General features: G+C 37.8%; 1 long non-coding RNA gene across 4 annotated transcripts in view; it reads left to right on the plus strand.

Moving 5' to 3' along the window:
- The window catches only part of LOC101703710 (uncharacterized), a 119,599-nt gene that overhangs the window by 44,348 nt on the left and 55,061 nt on the right, over positions 1-20,190 (plus strand). The window lies entirely within an intron of this gene.

Genomic DNA, 20,190 nt, shown 5'->3' on the forward strand with positions numbered 1-20,190 from the left:
GGTTTTCTCTTGAGAAATGTCCAGTTCATTTGCTGATTTATGACTGGTTTATTTGATTTTTTTGATATTAAGTTTGTTGAGTTCTTTATGTATTCTGGATATTAATTCTTTGTCAGGTAAGTAGCTGGTGAAGATTTACTTCTATTCTGTTAGGTTGCCTTTCACTACTTTGTTTCATTTGTTGTGCAGAAGCTTTTTAATTTGATGTGCAGTGGTATCTTGGTTCATGAATGCTTCTGTTCATGAACAATTCAGTTGACAAGCAGAAATGTTTGGCAAAATTTTGCTTACATTAGTGAACTCTGCACTGGGTGATGAACACAACTGTGGTCATCTTCCCCATAGTCATGGAATAAATTAGGTTTGGTAACCAAGGCACCACTGTAATTTCATTTGTTGATTCTTGCTGTTGCCTCCTGTGGTAGTGGAATACTGCTTAAGAAGTCTTCTTATGTCTATGGCTTCAAGCTTTTCCTGTATGTTTTCTTCTAGCAGTCTCCAAGTTTCATGTCTTATTGTTGAGTTTCAATTCATTTTGAACTGACTTCTCTACAGGGTGAGAAGTAGGATCTAGTTTCAATTTTCTACATATGAGTATCCAGATTTTCCATGTGGTGCTAAGTTCTTTGAGTGACCAGATGATCAAGCGATCTCTAAAGTGACAAGAGGATCTTACTGGCGGTTACTCACAGGTGCAGCTTAACAAAAGAGAGGACCACTTGTCTGAAGTTGACATTGAGCAGTCGGGGGACATTGAGTTACTTTCCGTACTTAATACTCAAATATTTGGAGTGTGATGGGAAACACAGCTTTCAGCTGCTGCTGGAGAGGACAAGCAGAATCCTGAGGGGAGAGCGAGTTTCAGTGAAGTCAAGGAGCTTGTGTGAGCCTGTGTGTGTGTGTGTGTGTGTGTGTGTGAGACTGTATGTACATGTGTGACAACCTTGAGATAAATATGGGTTAGAATCATGTAGATAAAGGTCAGAAGAGGTATCCTTAGAATGAATACTCTCAGATATTCACCTAAACTTCAAATTTGTTCTGGAAAACGCGTCCTAAGTCACAAATGATCCAGCGACAGCTAAATCACTATCTCCCAGTGCAGGCCATTTCACTTCTGTTGGCTCTTTCTACTGGAAAAAAAAAAATGAAGCTGAATAGGTAGACACTCTAACACTCTAACACTTTCCAAGTAAACGCGCAGACAAAAGTGCTTGGGGATGTGTGGCGGGGGTGGTAGGCTGAAAGGTTATTTTGTTTATGTTTTTCAGAATGAGAATTTATTCATGTAAAGAAGAAAAACCCAATTTGTATTTTGAAAAAGTACATAAAAATCTTAAAAGAGTAATTTAGATACATTTTATATGGAGGGAATCATAAATGTAATTCATTTTCTAATAGTTACCTACTTTATTTGTTTGGTTTTTATTTTTCTCTATTTGTAAATATTCCAGAATTTCACTTGACAGGATGAATATCAGCATGCTAATTCAAACTGAATGAAACAATTATAAGTATTTAAAGTTAATTAAAAATAGAAATTTAATTTTTTTGGATGGAGTATTGACTTAATCACATCCTAAAATTATAGATGGTGTTTTTCTTGCCTTTGAGTAAGTAGGCTGTGTAGGCAGAGAAATAGTGGGAATACTCACTGTGTGGACATCGTTGTACCTAAAGTTAATTTTGTAGTGGGTGGCTACTGAAAACTTTTGTAGAAGTACCCTCCGAAATCACTGTCATTGGGTATCAAACACAGTACATGCCTATCTTAGAGAAAGCTATTTGTACCATTAAAATAGTTAAGTTGTCTTGAAATTCTAGAGCTTATCTTTTCAGGAAAGCATTTTTTAACAACAGTTTTTAAAGGAGAATATTTGCTCTTGAGATTTTTTTTTCCTGTGGAAACTGGAGATTAATTTTTGATATTTCTCCTTTTCCTATCCCCAGCAGACGCTGTGTATTTTGAGGGCAACTACCTGATTACAAGCAAAATATCCTTTAGTACACATACCTTAGAATGAATAAGCATTTCCGGTATGGCCGTAGATTCCATGGAATCAAACTGACTGAGTGGAGAAGGTCACTAAAGTCCTATAGTTCAAATCTTATCTAGCATTCACTTGTTTTTTAGATAATTTTGTTTGCTGCAGTTTGATGCAATAGTACCTTCTTCTCTATGAAAGTAACATCTTCACAGATAAGTGCAGCCAGGTAGTCAAATTGAGGTCAGAGGAAAAAAAATTGCTATTTTGAGTGAGTTTTGGGTTTATCAATATATACAATGTATGGTTTGTTTTGTAGAAATATCTCTAACTGTTAAGTAGGTGGAACCTATGATTGCCAAGAATATCCATTTTCTTTCTGTTATTTTTTTGTTTCATTTTATTTAAAAATTTTCTTTTTACTTTTACTAGTACTTTATTTAAACATTTATCTACTTGTCTTTAAATCAACAAATAAAAATTCATGTACAGCATTTATTATATACAACACAACATTTTTAAATGGCTGAATTGAGCTAACTGATGTATATATTACCTTATGCATTTATTACTGTTTTGTGGCAAGAATGCTTAAAATCTACTCTCAGCAACTTTCAAGAATACAAGGCATTGTTATTAACTATAGTCGTCATATTGCCTTATAGATCTCTTGAACTTATTCCTCCCGAAATTTTGTATCCTTTGACCAACATCCTCCCACCCTTAGTCCCTGTAGCCAGCATTCTACTGTCGTTTTAAACTCAGCATATAAGTGCAATCATGCAACATATTGCCTTTCTGTGCCTGGCTTATTTTGTTTAACATTATGTTCTTCATGCTCATCTATCCTGCCACAGTTGAGAGGATTTCTCCTTTATAATGCTGAATAGTATACCACTGTGTATTTACACCACATTTTCTTTATCCATACATCCATTACTGGGCACTTGTGTTGGTTCTATGTCTCGGCCATTGTGAATAACACAGCAGTGCGCCTGAGTGCTCAGACATCTCTCTGACATACTGATTTAATTTCATATATATATGTATATGAATATATATATCTCTCTATATATCTGTGATGAGGTACATACCTGTGATGAGAATGTAGGCTTGTGTAGAAGTTGAAGTTTTAATTTTTTGAGGAAACTTTATATAATTTTCCTACAATTGCTGTACTAAGTTATATTCCACATGCATTTTTTCTCTGATACTGATAATGTAGTTGATCTCTTCCTTTCTTCCAAACCTTTACTGTGGACTTACTGCGTATTTGGCATAATGGCAAGTGCTTTGATATTCAGATTTAAAGGCACAGTTCTACTCAAGAGCAGGTGTGATAACTATTTATTAAATAAAGGTGACAGTGTGAGAACACAGGTGAGAAAAGTAGCATGAGAGCAGAACCTAGGAGGACGTAGAGATTTCTGGCTTGGGCTATTGAGCTGATGAAAAATATGATAGTTTTGAACTTAACTATATCGGCACCTTATTTCCAAACAGTATTAGACTGGAAGCTAAGTAAAGTTCCTCAATTTTGGCCTTCTAACATATTAGTGAAATGTACTTTGCAATTATGAACAACTGATTTGAAGACTGGATTCATTTCTATTCCTGTTACTTTGACAAATGAGAAATTAATTTCCTAGACAAGGAATCATCACTTGAAAGAGATGTTAACAGTTGGACTGTCATTGATTGCATGAGGTGATTTACAGGGCACTTCAGTGCATGCCTGATACAGTGGGCTAATCCTTGCTATATCTGCTGACAATTCATATAAATTTTGTGCAATTTTTGCTATTCAGACTCCCATTGAGCACATGTGTGCACACTCTTTATGTAACCATATTAAGACAAGACTTGGATCTGAGAAACCAGACTTTTTAAATAAATTAATTCTAATTTTATTTAAAGAATTCAAAGTGCCCCGAAGTGTTTCCTTTAATAGAATTGATTTTTGGAGGACACAACTGTCATGTTTGTGCATGTCTTGTGAGTGAATAACTGGCTGCTTTTCATTCTGGACTACATTTTCATGAACAGTTGTGCTGTGAACAGCTTTGGAAGGTGAGGTTAGCACCCCATTCCACAGCAAAGGCCAGGCATGCTTACCTCCCATTCTGAGCAACTTGGGTCCCCTAAAACCTGGGTTCCTTTTCTGTAACAGAGCCACTATCCCTGCAGGTGCTTCCTGTTCCTCTCTGCATCATTTTACAAGAAAGGCGGCCTGGAGAACTGGCATAAAAAGTGTTGATGCTTTGTCTAATGCTGTCGCTGTGACCCACAAACTATGGCTTCTCTGTGACCAGGTATCCGGTGTCTTCTACCAGCAGTCATGAAACTTTGGCAGGCCACCTTGTTCACTTGAAAGTAGAGTGAATTCTTAGATCCTTCTCAGTTCTTAAAAATTACTGCATTTTAGAGTCCCATTTTACAATGTGTAGAGTCTATCTATATTCTACCATAAAATATAAGACATGTCATGTTTCTCTGCCTTAAAAGGTAGAATGCCAAGTTTTAGGTGAAGTAACACAAAACAAAACAAACAAAACAAATCTATAACATCTGCTTTTCCTTGTGATTCTAACTGAATGTAACGCCTGTGATACATCTCATTTATTATATATCACAATTTTTAAAAACTTCTCAGTAAGAGATATTGGAGTGTAAGAGTACATTTAAAGTTGGGGCTGGGGATTTAGCTCAGTGGTTTCGCCACCTGCTGCGCAAGCACAAGGACCCGAGTTTGATCCCTCGTACAAAAAAAAAAAAAAAGAAAGAAAAGGAGTCCATTTAAAGCAATAGCTGTTATGAAATGTGAATATTTATGATCATTCACAGCTCATTTCTTTCCAGTACAATTAATTCATTTAAGCACCATAAAGAAAGGTTTTCCTTTTTTATAATTAAATTTATTGAGGTATAATTTAATGGACTGCATTTTATTGCACTGTAATAAAGTGTGCAATTTACTGAGTATTGATAATTGAATAAATACATCTATAAAATCACTATCATAATCGAAGTACAAAGATTCCCAGCATTTTTAGAGTATTCTATGTATCTCTTTGACCCTAAACAAATTTTGGTAACACATGAAAGCCCTTTGCATGGGGAAATTTGAGAATAATTTCTACTGAGCACTTTTTGCCAACTCAATATTTTAGTTTGTTCAACTTTGTAAAAGATTTATGTTGGTCAGTTCTCCATCATAGTAACAAATACCTGAAATAATCAACTGACAAAGAGAAAAAGTTTATTTTTGGCTCGGAGTTTTGGTCCATGATCAGTTCATCATCCTGCTTTGGGCTTGGATTGGCACAAGACCCTGTGGGTCACAAAACCAACTCACCTCATGGCCAGGAAGAGAGAGAGAGAGGGAGGATGTGGCTGCGGTTCCACAATCCCCTTCGGCAGGGACAGCATTCGCTCAGCAATCAGACTCCCAGTAGGGCCCACGTCATACTATACCAAGGACCAAGGGTCTACCACATGTACTTTTGGGGACACTTAATATTTAAATGATAGCAGTATTAATATTTGATTTTTTTCTTTTGGTTTCTTTGAGTTCCTTTTTTTTCTTTCAGGTGTCTTCTTTTTAGACTTTTCTTCTCTTTTATATTCCTTGGAGCAGAAAGATGAATATCTTCATAAACTCATATAAATGGAATAAATAGTATGAATTTGAAACATTTTCAGAATAAGTTGCCTTGCAGAAAAAAATGTCACAGGAAAAATAAGACAGGTGGTAATGTATTAGAGTATAAAAACTGATCATCTAAACAATGAAAAATGATAATGATTGTTTATGTAATGAAATGATAAATTCTATATAAAATGCATATTTCTTTATTCTCATTAATCGTGTTTACTATTAGGCTTTTTCCTGCTTTCATAATTGATGCATTTTCTGGGGAAGGCTTTGTAAGTATTTGTTTTTCATCTGACTCTTCATAATCAATGCGTTGAAATTTTAAGGATGGATTTTGAGTTGTATATTTCTGTTGGTGGTGTAGGATGAGCCACATTAGTCATGAGACCTTTCAGAGTCTGGACCAGACCCCATGAAGTGACTTTCCCTTAGCACTAACTGCATGTGGACCACTGGACACACATTGTGATTCCAAACGTGAAATAGGGCTAAGTAATGTTTTTTCGAGAGCTTTCATTTTTCATGTAACTTCTGATTTATAAAACAAGAATTTTCTTCTGATGTTCTCACATCAGTTTGGAGAGTAAACTATTTTTCAGAATCTGGATGGAGGTTGTTAGCGTCTTCTGTCTGCTCTACCTAAATAGGGGGAAATGGCAAAAGCAGTTGGGAAAACTATAAAACAAAATATTTGAAGTTAGTTACCTAAGATTTTTACAATACTCCTCCAACCTCCACTTCTCACAGATGAAGAGCTTTTCCTAGTTTTAGGGAAAAATACCCCAGTGTAAAAAGGTGGAATAGAGTGTGTTCTGATTAGCCTGCCATCTACCACCTTTGGCATCTGGAAATGCTCAGGCGGACACCTGTGGAAACCCACAGCACGTGTGTGTTTGTCCCTGTGTAGCTGCTGCTTATGTGCTATTCTGCAGCCTTGTCTTTTTATTCAGTGAGATGATCAAAATAAGAAAAATGGAAAAAAAATTGTTTTAAAGACTCTTTTAAAGAGAAGGTTTAGGTTCACCGTTAGTCCAGAGGAAGGTGTGAAGATTTCCCTGTCCCTCTTCTCCATGCAAGCCGTCTCTCCTGCTGTCACATGCTCCACCACAGCCCTGCCCAGGTGAGGACTGACTCGCCTACACGGACACATCCTTATCACCCAAAGTCCGGAGTTTACGTTAGGGCTCACTTTTGAAGCTGTATTTCTTATGGATTTGAACCAATGCATAATGATATGTGTACAGAACGATGAATATTTGAAATCAACAAGTCACCATCCCTTCAGTACCAAATATGAAGTGCTGCCTTTTCCAAAACTGACTCAAAAGAAGCAATAAAGAGTCAGAATGTCCAGGGGGGGGGGGTCAAGAATCCTGTTCCCCTTTCACAGACGCTGCATATTTTATGACTTTTATTGTACTTGAGAATATCATTAAATTGGCTTCTGGGTTTCCATATATCCCACTATTGTTAAAATAGTAGTTAGGAAGTATTTAGCTTAGGGTGGTAGCATGGGCTGGGTTTGCTACGATTAGATCAATTTGTGGGGCATTAAACTCTTAGCCAATCCTTTTTTTTTTTTTTTTTTTTGGTACGGGGGATCGAATTTGGGTCGTTGCACTTGTGCAGTTAGCCAATACTTTTTGGGGATCATCCACCGGTGGGGGAAATTTTCTAACTGTCTCCAACATGCAGTGCCTCAGGGATGTCGGCAGCCATCTTGTCTTCACATATATTGAAGTCTGAGAGTATTTCATTGTCCCTCTATTCAGCATAAGCACTATCACTTTTTTTTTTTTAAACATCTGAGATTCCTGTTAAATTGCTCCTGGTCAGTATTTCTCCTGCAGTTCATAATGTGGGGTGTTTCAAGCTAAGATAAAACATTATTTTTTGCTTTTGATTTCTTTGTTCATTTTCACTACTGTAACAGTTCAAAGAAGCATTGGACGAGGAAGGGAGGTGAAGTTACAATAAGGAAGGAAAGCTAGCCGAAGGAGGCAAGGAACACCCAAATAAACAGCTCGCTCTTTTGGCAAAGTCAGGAAGCAAAGCTCAGGAAGACTGAGAAACTGCAGTGAAGGCTAGGATGGGGCTGAAGGCGGTACCATTGTGTTGTACCTAAGCTGCAGTCCAGTTTGGGAGCTGACACAGAAAGGGTGTGACTTTGTCCTGGTTATCCTCTCATTACACACTAGGAACCCACACTAGGAACTGCAAAAAAACACAATGGGATGGAGACCAGATCTGGATGTCTGGCTCAGAGAAGCAGAAGTGAGCTGATCACAAAGGAGTCCATGAGCACAATGGGACCAGTAGGTAAGGCAGGCAACAGGGACCAGAAACCCAGAGGGAAGGTGTGAAGGCCCCAGAGGCTACAATTCCTGGGGAAAAAGGATTAGCAACTGTGGTCAAAGATGGTCAGAAAGGAGCATCAGGCCCTCAGCACGGGGCCCAAGCCATGGGCTTCGGGACACGAGACTGAAGGCTGGGTTCAAGGCCTAAGCTCTGTCCAAGATCTCTTCTCTATGGATGCACACAAATGTGCAATTTTGATTTGCACTAAAGACTCAGTTTTTGGAAAGTTAAATTCTGCCCAACTAGGATGTGGTGGGTTCATTAATGGTCAACTTGAGTGGGGACACCTAGCTGAACCGAGACAGCATGGTTCTGGGCATGGAAGAGTCACTGAGGGTTGTTGCCCAGATGGCATAAAAGGAGAACGGGTGGGGAAGACTGCATGCTGCTGATTTTCCTGGAGAAGCTGCCTTTCTTCACAGGAGCTGTGGCTGCTGTCTTCCTTTGGGGGAGCATTAATCCTCGTCTTTATCTTGGACGTTGTCTCCTGGCTTTGAGTGCAGATCTCTCGGCCTTCTGGCTCAGATTCTGCTCCTGCCAGCACAGACTTTCTAGCTTCTACCATTGGCCCCTGGACTTTTGTGGTGCAGATCCCAGATGCAGACTTGCAGGGGACACTGCTGCAGGTTCCAAGCCCTTGACTGGGTCTGTGGGTATCAGTGTGAAGATGTTTGCACTCTTCTACACCTGACTCTAGTAAGCACTGACTAATACATTGACTAGTACATAGGCTAATTAAACAAATGTGGAGAAGAGTAGGTTTCTGACGCATAGTTCAATGAAATATATTTGTAATTATAAAGCAAAAGCAGAGTGACACTATTAAAGTAGTAAAAGGCGAAAGATTTATGCTATCTGAAGAGAAATCAGAGCATGACATTATTAAAATCAATGAAAATGCTCAGGGTAAACAGAAGTGTGCTCTTCAAAGTGCCATTTCTTTACCTTAAAGCCTAGAGATAGTTCCTCATTAACATACTCATTAGTTCATTTATCCATTCATCAAATGTTTATTAAATGTCTACTCTGTGTGTGTGTAACATCTTATAGAATCAACTTTAATTACTTACTTTCATCATTTGTCTGTCTTGATTTTTTAATAATGGGAAGTCAATCTCTGATAGTATCAGCAATTAACAATGAAGCCACTTTTAGATAAGTTCAAACTCTAGGGAATTATGAAACTTAGTAGAACATATTGACACTAGAGAGAATCAGAGAATGATCCTAAGATTCTGAGGTGGTGGTCTGTGGCTAAAATATTTATGGAGAATTTAACTGGGCCACTTATCTAGGATAGGGGCAAGGGAGGATATTTGCATGGAAGTTGTAATGGATCGGACGGCCCTGTAGAATTTGGTCAACGCCCTTAAGCTTAACAAGATGTTATGTTGGTGGCTTCCTCTACATGTACCATCTGAGATAATTTTAACAGGGAATGCTAGATGAAAAAATGAATTCTTTCTCCCTCTCCCCGTCTTGTTCTCCTTCCCTCCCTTCCTCCCTTCTTTCCTTCCTAGTTTTCTTTCCTCTTCTCCCCTGCCCTCTCTCTTTCTTTCTTTCTACCCTGACTCAAATGGTTTTCCAGAAATAAAAATCTAAAAGGCTTTCCTTACTCTCCTACTGTATTTGTAGCTTGTGGTTTGTTGAGACAGCCATTGCATTCTCCTGAAAGAATGGCTATTTCCATTTGGTTCTGTTTTTAACACAATGTGAGTGTGAGCACGGGACATGTTGGGGTTGGCAGGGAATAAGCAGAGGACTCAGGAGTGATGCTCTGTAAACGACAGGGCAAAGATTATTTGGAGCAGCAAATTATTTTCAATTATAAATTATTCCCAGGAGGTTTTATAGTTCCTTTTTTCTTGACCAGAGTAGATATGAACTGTTTTATGTAGATAAAAATTGTATTGAAAGAAGACAAGGTAGGGAGTTAGAGAAGAATTTTAAAAAATTATATGTGAAGGCTTTGGCTAGCAAGTGAGAAAGACAATGATAATGGCAGTGGGGTGATCCATGAAGAGGGGGCAGAGGAAGGAGAAGGTTTCTGAATGGGAAGTGAAGTGAGCAAAGGATTGAGTGTGGCCTGGTGCTCCCACACGCTGTCCCTTCTTCCCAAGTCATCAGAACGTTTGTATTTATACATTTCCAGGTCTTTCCGGTGACTTTACGCACCTGAACCAGGTTAGTGGAGCACAGTGTCTTTTTTGATGGCTTCCTCCCTCTCTCACCTTTTCTGAGGGTGGAGAAGAGGGAAAGAGGGAAGAGAAAGAAGTGTGAAAACAAAAGTGCTATAAAAACGTGGGAGATATATTTATTTTTATTCTCTTTATCATTAATGTCTTTAATTGCTCATGAATATATGAAAGCCTTTTTGATTTCTAGGACCAGGTGAATACTAATGTTATGCTGTCAAACACATATAAAGTAGGCAAATTTTACTGCAGCTTGATTAAAGGAAAGCACACAGAAGTAAAATTTATGGACAGGGAATGATTGTGCCTTTTGCTTTATCCAATGAGCCTGTGCCCTGCCTGAAAATGAAACAGGGCTCTTGAAGCTGTAACCTCTCAGCTTTCCTTCCTGGGTATCCTTTTAGTACGGGCCTCTCATGGGCTGAGATTCCAGTGTTATGTATTTAGCTAACCAACTGACCCACAGATGGACTAGCCTGTGGTCTCGAATGCTTACCATTTCTTCTGCTTTGTTTCCCTTCTTGTAGATCAGGGTTTCCATCTGGTGTCATTTCCTCTAGCGTGAAGAACTTCGTTTAGCATTTCTTATGTGAAATTTGTTTGCAATAAATTCTGTCAGCTTTTGTCTAAAAATGGCTTTAATTTGCATTCTTTTTTTGACAAAATTAAAAGTTAAGAGATTTTTCATGTAGCACTTTTTTTCTTTTTCTCTTTTTTTTGGTGCTGGGGATCAAACTCAGGTCCTTGTGCTTGCGAAGCAGGCGGCAGAACCACTGAACTAAATCCCGGCCCTCGTGTAGCATTTTAAAGATACAATTCTTTTACCTTCTGTCTTCTTTCTTTTTTTCTCATGAGGAGTTAGCCTTTACGTAGCCCAGACTGGTCATGAATTTGAAATCTTCCTGCCTCAGCCTCTCAAGTGCTACGATTATAGACGTGCACCACGGCACCTGGCCGAGGCATCCCTCCTATTGCTGTTCTCCACGATGTAAAATGCCATTTTTCCTGGGGGTCATTTTAATATTTTTCTTTTTAATGATTGTTTTTAACCAGTTTGACCATCAGGTTTGTAGATATGGCCATCTGAGTTGGTCTTGCCTGAGGTTTGCAATTCTTTATATTTTCATCGTTTTGGGGAGTGTTTTAGCCAGGGTACTGCTCCGTCAAGCATTATTTCTTTTTCATTTTTACCTCCTCTGACCTCAGTTGCACATTTGTTATATCAGAAAGGATTGCGTGACAAGTCATATATTCGGTCATGGTTTCTTAATTATTTATTTTCTTTATCACTATCTTTAAATTTATTGATTAGTTCTTTTATAGCTCTAGTCTGCAGTTGAGATCATTTAATGAACTTTTTGTTTATGATATTTTCAGTTACACAATTTCCAGTTGACTCTTTTTTCTTATTGATTCCTATGTCTGAGTTCAGATTTTGTGTCTGTTCATCAATTTTGTCTCCTTTATTCTTTAAATTCTGTTTCAGAAATTTTAGAGTCTTTGCCTGACAATTTCAGCCTCTAATCTCCTTTGGTTCTGTTATAGAGACTATTTTTTGGTTAGTTATGATCATATCTTTATTCAGTTTTTCTATGTCCTGTAATTTTTGATTAATGCCGAACATTGGTGGATAAACCATCTGGATTAAGATATCTTCTTTGAAAGAGTGTTATGTTTTGTTTTGGAAGACTACGATGTTACTAACATAGTCCCTTGATCTTTTGTAGGCTTAGTTTTAGGCTTTTGAGTGAGTTTCTATTTTAGAATTCCCTTAGTCCTTTGCCATAACCTCATGATATGTGTTTCTTACTCCTGAAGTGAAGACCTTCTAAAGTTTTAAAGAAAAAAATGTATTTTTTTTTTAAAGAAAAAAATGTATTTATCCAGCCCTTCTACCCTAGACACAATTGAACTAGAGATTCTCCTACCACTAGGTAGCAGTTGAGATACTTTTCAGTTCTTTACACTTTTGGGTGCTGCTTTTTCCTGAGTTCTTTTAACTCCCACTATAACATATGCAGTTTAGTTTAAAACAACAAATTCCAGGAAAATCTATATACACATTAACAGATACTGTGTCTCCCCACTTCTGAATTTTAAAAAAAAATTCTTGCTAGAAATTTTGTCTGAATGGCAAACTTTGTGTCCTTTTCCCAATAGGATAATGCTTGCTCTTTGATGTCTATTTTCTCTTTGTACTGCAGTAATCTTGACAGTATCAGCAGGAAAGCCAATGAACTATGGCTCTCATGTCATGTGCTTGCCTTCACACAAGCAATTGTACCTTCTTCAGTTGTTGCCTGCCTTGAACTGCACTACAGTGCCTACTGACATGGGTTTCCTATGTGTTTTCTAGAGTTTATAAATCATTACTGCAAGAGGTTTTGTCTGATACAAGCTATTCAACCTGAAAGAAAACAGACTTCTCCATGAATTAATATTTAATATAAAGTGACTGTTAGCCTTTTGTTAAGCACTGTACAAGAGTTTAACCTATACTACTACCAGTCCATATAATGACACTCTAAGACAGGAATTACCATCACCATTGTCATCATCGTCCTCCTCCTCCTCCTCCTCCTCATTATTTTGTTAAATAACAAATTGAGATGCAAAGTAATAAAGACATATGCCCAAGTTTATAAAATAAGGGACAGATGCAGGATTTCAGTGCCACATATGAGGAATATAAAGTTTGTGACTATGCCAGTGATTCTCAGACTTGGGTGTGGAATGACTTTTCTTGGAGAGTTTGAGAAATATAGATTATTGGTCCTAATCCCATGAATTTAAAAAGAAAAATAACTATCCTAACTATGCATTAGCTATTGAAATTTAAGAAAATTTCCTCTGATATTTCCAATCTGCACCTAAGATTGAGAACCATTATGTTCAGCTGTACTTCCCAGGATACTGACTAATACTCTACCTAGGTAGTTAATTCTAATCTTATTTTTTTGGCATTATGAGTAACTATAGGATGAAAAGATTTTTCATGTATTTATTATTCTGATATCCCGATGATCAACAGTCAATGAAAGTCGTGACTATTTCTGATTAATTTTCAAAAAATCAAATCCTTCCTACAGGGTTCTGGGTACTGTGATCTATACAAGCAATTCTGTTTATGAACACAATAAACACTTATATTTAGGCTGTCTTAAGGAATTTCTTGCTTACTTGTTTTGTGGTTAAAAATAGGTAACTTTTCCAAGAGCAATTAGAATACTTTTTAAAATTTCTATGAATCACTTAAAGAAAACACATAGCCAGTAATTAGAATAAATAATTTGTTGATGTCTTTTGATGATTTGGGGCTACTGACTATTTCATGATGATAAAGTAGTAAAGAGCATCACATTGTGGAAGATGATGAATTTCAACAGAGAGCCCAGGGACCTCAGTTTCAGTTTTAGGTGTTATCTTGGTTCAAGTGACCTGAGAGAATCTCTCTGCCTAGGCCTCAGTTTTCTATGCTGTAAGATAAATTTTGGAATTGAGGCTTTTCTGGTTCAAAAGTTTTATAAATATCAAGCTAATTTTCTGCCTGAAATACATTCATTTGCATGTTGTCAAGAGAATAGAATACTTACTGATATAAGGCATATATGCAAACATCAAGTGTATGTAAAGATGTTTTTAACTTGTACATCACTGTCAGTGATTAAACCTTGTTAGAAACTAATGGTTTGGAAGTAGAGATTGCTAAAAGCTGAGTTCATCAGAGAAAATTCCTCTAGGTAGAGGAAACCAAGAACAGTGGTAAAATGTAGAACATATCCAGTGAGTAACATCTAACTCCATGTGTCAGGAGGTAACCAAACATGGCTTTGTTGAGAAGTCCCATGATGCCCTGCCATGTGTCCAACTGGCACGAGATGTTGGCACTGGGTTGCCCACATTTAATCCTTCTTTCCAGAGTGGTAACACAGACTTGCTTTAGTCAGGGTTGCTGTTCTTGCTGAGATAGCTATGGCTGTGATAGAGAGATAATAACCCCACCAAGAAAGGCTTGTTTGTGTTTGCTGGCTGCAGCATAGAAATCAAGAACAATAGATGAGATAATAGCGTGGTGCTCAGAAGCGGGTTTGCTTTGACCTGGGGATCATTCATAGGTTCAACACAAAGCTATTTCTACTGGTAGTTAAACATTTGGCAATTGCTGAACAGAAACTATTGGATGTCCTGGTGCTCTGGCATGGTTCAGTGGGCAGAACATTGATTAAACTAGAATGAAAAAACATTTGTATTTAAGTGTACCTGTTTTGCTATTGAGTGTTTTTGTGGATCTGGACTCATTTGTCAGCATCTTAGTGTGTGTGTGTGTGTGTGTGTGTGTGTGTGTGTGTATGTTGGTTTGCTTTAGATGTGGAGTCCAGAGATGAGGTACCTTTGAGGAGATGACTTTGAAATATTTAAAGAAATAAAGGTGATGGTAAACAAAAGCAAAACTGCCAAAACATCAACATAAAAGATACAAAAAAATGAAGACAAATATGGGAAAGCTCAATGACAACATATATTTATGTGAAAATATTCAGGATAGTATTTGAGATATTTGTGACCCCTACCTTAGGAACACCAATGGAATGAAAAGAGAAAGGATTTTTGACCTATGGATTTGCTGACTATATTATATATTACTTTACTTTGTATAATTTTTGAATGGTTTTAATTGCACAAGCATTCAGTTCTTTTATGTATAAATCCAGACCAACGGTTTCTAGGTGAAATTTGAGCTGCATTCCACTTTTTGAAAAAGTCCTTCAGCATATCAGACTCCATGTATTCTACTCCTCTTTTTCTAACTCTTATTTGATATAAATGGATGTACTGTGGTGGGAATCTAGAGTGTGTGTGTGTGTGTGTGTGTGTGTGTGTGTGTGTGTGTGTGATTTGATTATTTACATTTTGGCAGCATTTTTTATGTAACTTCATTTTAACAAGATTATATATGTGTATGTACATATAATATAAAGCGTAATCCAGATGATGTTGGAAATAACATGATTAGACAGTAAGAACTCCAGGGTCTTTCAGACCAGAGGTGTTTCAAGTGTTATCCAGAAGTAATCCTATTTATGTTTTTCTACAAGATGGGAGAGGCTGTTTTCAGCTTGGATTAAATAAGCAGTTTCTTTTCTGGCCTAGCTGCCACAGGGGTCCAATGGCTTAAATTGTAGGTGGGGAGGATCAGGAAGCCCTGAAAGAAGCTGCATCCAGAATGCAAGCTCTAACACTCATGTGGGATTCACTGTGTGCCGGGCACAGGTCTAAGCAGTGTTTCCCTCTCTGACGCCTGTGTGTATTACCTTACTTCACTATGGGGAGGGCAGCTGCTGTCCTCAGCCAGAGGCAGTGTGCAGACAGGAGTCTCAGCTGTGCTCAAACACTGACTCCTGACTCTTCCCTCCTCTCGCCTGTCTCTAGGGGAAATTCTTAAACTCCCTGGGTCTCAGTGTATGCAACTCTGTAGTGTCAATGATAAAATACCTCCCTTCTCTGTGTTCGTGAGTTCTAAATGAGACAATTCATGCAGGGAATTAAAAGAGGGTTCCTTCAGTGTTAATTATTAGTAAGCTAGCAGTTTCCTCGGAGAGAAACAGAAGTAAAAGGACTTCAATTATTGAATATGTAACGGGGCCCTGATACACCACGAAATTTGTTAGGATGATTTATCAGTAGGGTAGCAGACAGAAGAATATAGCAACTAATAATTCTCAGGGTGGAATAAAGAAATTAACAATTTTGGGGAGTATGGAAGTTATTTCTTCCAACTTCTGAGTTTTAGGCTCCATAGAATTTATTGCTTTTCTTTTAGAGATATGTCTTTTGTTTTTGTTTTTGAAGAGTAAGCTCCCTGAGGTGAGGTTCATGTCTGACTCTTCATTCTGTCCTTGAGAAGATATCTACAATGTGAAGAGGTAAATATACTTTGGATCATAATGACAATAATGGTAAATGGGTCTTGTTTTCTGGAGTTTATTTTAGAATGCTGGATTTTGAAGGTCTAATAGATAACAGCAGTCTACATTGCTCTCTGTGCCCATTCTTTATTATTTTTTTCTATCCATTATTTTTTAATTCACTGCTTTTTGAAGATGATTTCAAAAGTTTGGTTGAGGATTTTTGCATCTATGTCCATTAGGGAGATTGGCCTGTAGTTTTCTTTTTTGGTTGGGTCTTTCTCTGGTTTTGGTATCAGGGTAATATTTGCTTCCAGGAATGATTTTGGGAGTATTTGCTTCCTTTTCTATTTCATTGAAGAGTCTGAAGCGAATTGGCAGTAGATCTTCCCTAAATATTTTGTAGAATCAGCAGTAAATCTGTCAGGACCCGGGATTTTCTTTATTGGTAAGTTTTTAATCACATTTTTTATTTCATTGGCTGATATTGGGTTGTTCAGAGTTTTGGTTGGTTCAGCTTTGGTAATTCATATGTATCTAGGAATCTGTCCATTTCTTCTGTGTTTTCCATCTTATTACAGTATAGTTTCTTGAAGGAGGTATTGATGATCATCTAGATTTCCCCAGAATCTATGTGATTTTACCCTTTTCATTTCTTTTTTTTTTTTCCTTTTCATTTCTAATTACATGAATTTGAGTTTTTTTCTTTCCTGCTTTTGGGGATAAGGTTGGTGAAGGGTTGTGGAAATCAGTGTGCAGATTCCTCAAAAAATTAGGATTAGAGGTCCCATTTGATCCAGCTGTTTCCCTGCTGGGTACCTTCCCCCCCAAATTAAAAATAGCATACCACAGTGTCATATGCACTCCCATATTGCAGTGATACAGTTTGTAATGGCTAAATCTTGGAAACAGCCCAAGTGGCCATCAAGGAATGATGGCTAAAACGATGTGAGTTTTTAGTACAGTGGAGCACTACTCAGCCATGAAGGAAGATAAACTCGAGACATTTATAGCAACATGGATGCAACTTGAGACTGTACTCTTAAGTGAAATAAATCAGACACACATGTGCAAATATCACACTGTCTCTCTGGTGTGAGAAACTCAAAGGTTAAATAAGGACCAAAATGTATAATAGGTCGCATGAAATAGGGAGAAACTGTTCAGAAGGAAAGGGAAACTGTGAGAAGGGGGATGGGGAAAAGGAAGGGAGAAAGAAAAAATGAGAAAAGAAGGGAAAAATGGAGACAAAGCTCTTGTAAAGAAAGAGGGTGGGGGTACTGAAGGGAGGGAGGGGATTGGGCAGAGGGGATCGGGTGAAATAGAGGAGTCAATATTTATCAGTGCAGGCACAGACTCCCTCCTCTTGATGAATGTGGTGGTTATGTATGTTTAAACGGTACCAATAAAATTAGTAAAGATTATTTCAACATAAGTTTAGTTGAGTATGACTGAATTATACCATGTGATGACATAAAGCACATTCATTTTGCTAGAAAATTACTGCAAGTTTAACTTGATACAAACCTCAAAATGCTATTATATTATAATAGATTCAATTGCATCTAATTAAAATAGTCTTAAAAACATTTAGTCAGATGTGACAGAAAAGTTTCTATTCAGATTTATCCTGAAATCTGCTTCTCAAGTTCCCAACTTCTCTTGAGTTTTGGGTATGTATTTCTCTCATTGTTCTTTTCTTTTGCTTTATTTTTTTTTTTTTTGTAGGACTTGGAATTCAACCCAGGGCCCTGCCCATGCTAGGCAATTGCTCTACTCTTCATCTACGCCCTTAACTGGTCCCCGTGCTTTTGAGCCAGGTTAAAATCTATTCATTTGAATGCTTCCTTCAGGTTCTATCAGGTCCCTCATTTGTATAACAGATGTACATGAGCTGTCACACATTTATATATTAAACATTACGCATTATATGTAATATTACATATATACAAGATAGCATTATATATTACTATATGCTAATACTAACGTACATGCTATATACTGACATTACATTACATAACACATGACAGTGCTGCAATGTTTTTAGGTTAAAGGCAGTGGGAAAGAGGTGGAAAAATGCATATATATGAATGTTGCTATATATCTGTATATATTAGCATGTACATGTTAATATATATTATTACTATTGTAGCTAATGTCTACCTACCCTGTATTTAGTTTGCCAGTAAATCTGCTTGCTCAAGTTGAATGAGAGCCATTATTAAGACTGCTGATAACAAGGTCTTGGTGCTCTCTGACACTCACCATAGGTCTACTTCTGCTTTCATTTATTTCCTGACATGCTCTCTAGTTGTTTTGGGAGAGGTGCTGTAGCTCTTTGTACCTCATTTTGCTTTCAGAGGCTTTGTGTCTTTTTGTGTCTTCACCGCCTGCCGTACTATTCTGTCTCGGAGTCTTGGCCACTCTGAGGCATAGCAAGCTTGTTCGATCCTCTTGTTTAAGAGGTGCAACTTCTGAAGGGTTTCACAGAAATATACCCTATCCTTGAAAAAAAACATGAACTGGATACCACTTCGAAGCTGGGCTGGTTTGGCAGGTGGGTGTTTGACCTGTGGAGTTGCATAGGGTCTCATGCTCAGAAAGGCCCTGTACTTGATTTATTTCTCTGATGTTTTGATATTATCAATCATTTTTGAACCTGAACCTCTACATTTTCAATTTTCACTCAAAATTATAGTGGGAGTTTTGTTTCCAAATATCATAAGGACCACTCTTAGGACTGTTTCTGTGACATTAGCAGGGATAGCACAATGCTTTGATCATTGTTTGCATCAACAGATGATTAAATGAACTGTTTATCTGAAGATGTTAAAGTATCCTCACCCCACATTGAGACACATACTGCAAATAGCGAGGGCTTTCTCAGCCACATGTGATAACTATGAAAACTTACACTGCTGCTTCCCTTTATGGAAATAAATTCTTGACGGAATCCTCTTAAAGTCTATCATTTATAATTAGATTTATGATTTGTGGTTAGTTTTCTTTAATTCTAAGGTATCAGCCACTAGTATGTTGCACAGTGGGTTAGCTTTAACAGAAACCTTTTGGAGGAATGAGATAGAGGCATTCTGTCAGCAGCTGCTGCAACCAATTGCCAGACACTAAACCACAGATATTTATTTCTCAACACTCTAGAGACTAGAAGCACAAAGTCAAAAGATCAGTAGGGTCACCATCTCCAAGAGCTCTGGGAACAAAGACCCTCCTTGCCCCTTTTAGCATCTGGACACTGAAGATGTTTCCTGGTCTCTCTCTCTTTCTCTCTCTCTCTCTCCCTCTCTCTCTCTCTCTCCCTCTCTCTCCCTCTCTCTCCTCTGTCTCTCTCCCTCCCTCCCTCCCTCTATCTTCACATTACCTACTCCTCTTAGGTGTATCTCTCCTGCATATCTGACCCGAAATTCTTGTCTACAGATATGCCCAGCTATGTGATACAGGATCTGTAACTCAGTCACACCTTTTGCCTTATAAATAATACTCACTCTTTTGCCATATAATGTTCACAGATTCTGAGGATCAGGATGAGGGCATATACTTTTGGGTGCCACCACTCAGCCATATACACTGGCGTGAGCAGGCCAAGTGTTCAAGCAGGTACCATGTTGGAAGGCATGAAGGGCACATGCAGTGTTCCTTTGTTTTTAAAATCATCGTTTGTTTTAAAATCACCATTCAAAGCTGATTCACAGATTACATGCTTTTAGGGGTTGGAGAATTTTGTAGTGCAGGCTTTTCTCTGCTATTTCTGTAGCGAATCTTGAAGATGATGGCCTTAAATGTTCTATATTACTCTAGCCTGTTCATTGTTGCAAAGGACCTCACACAGATCTTGTGTGATAGCTCAGCCCAACTCTTTCAAACCATTGGAAAAGACTCCACCCAACTCTGATTATATTCCATATAATACACCAGTCTCTGTGCTATCATTTTCATCAGTGCCTTTGCATGAAAAGCTAGGAAACAAAAACTCAAGTAATTCATCCAGTCTCAATGAATGGCGATGGAATTGGGTTAAGTCATCAGTTCAACTTCTTTGAGTTAAAAATGATGTGATTCTTTTTTTCTTCCCC

Source organism: Heterocephalus glaber, unplaced genomic scaffold (assembly GCF_053883595.1).
Source record: "Heterocephalus glaber isolate CG9 unplaced genomic scaffold, H.glaber_assembly_v1.0 deba00001538, whole genome shotgun sequence".
Lineage (NCBI taxonomy): Eukaryota > Metazoa > Chordata > Mammalia > Rodentia > Bathyergidae > Heterocephalus > Heterocephalus glaber.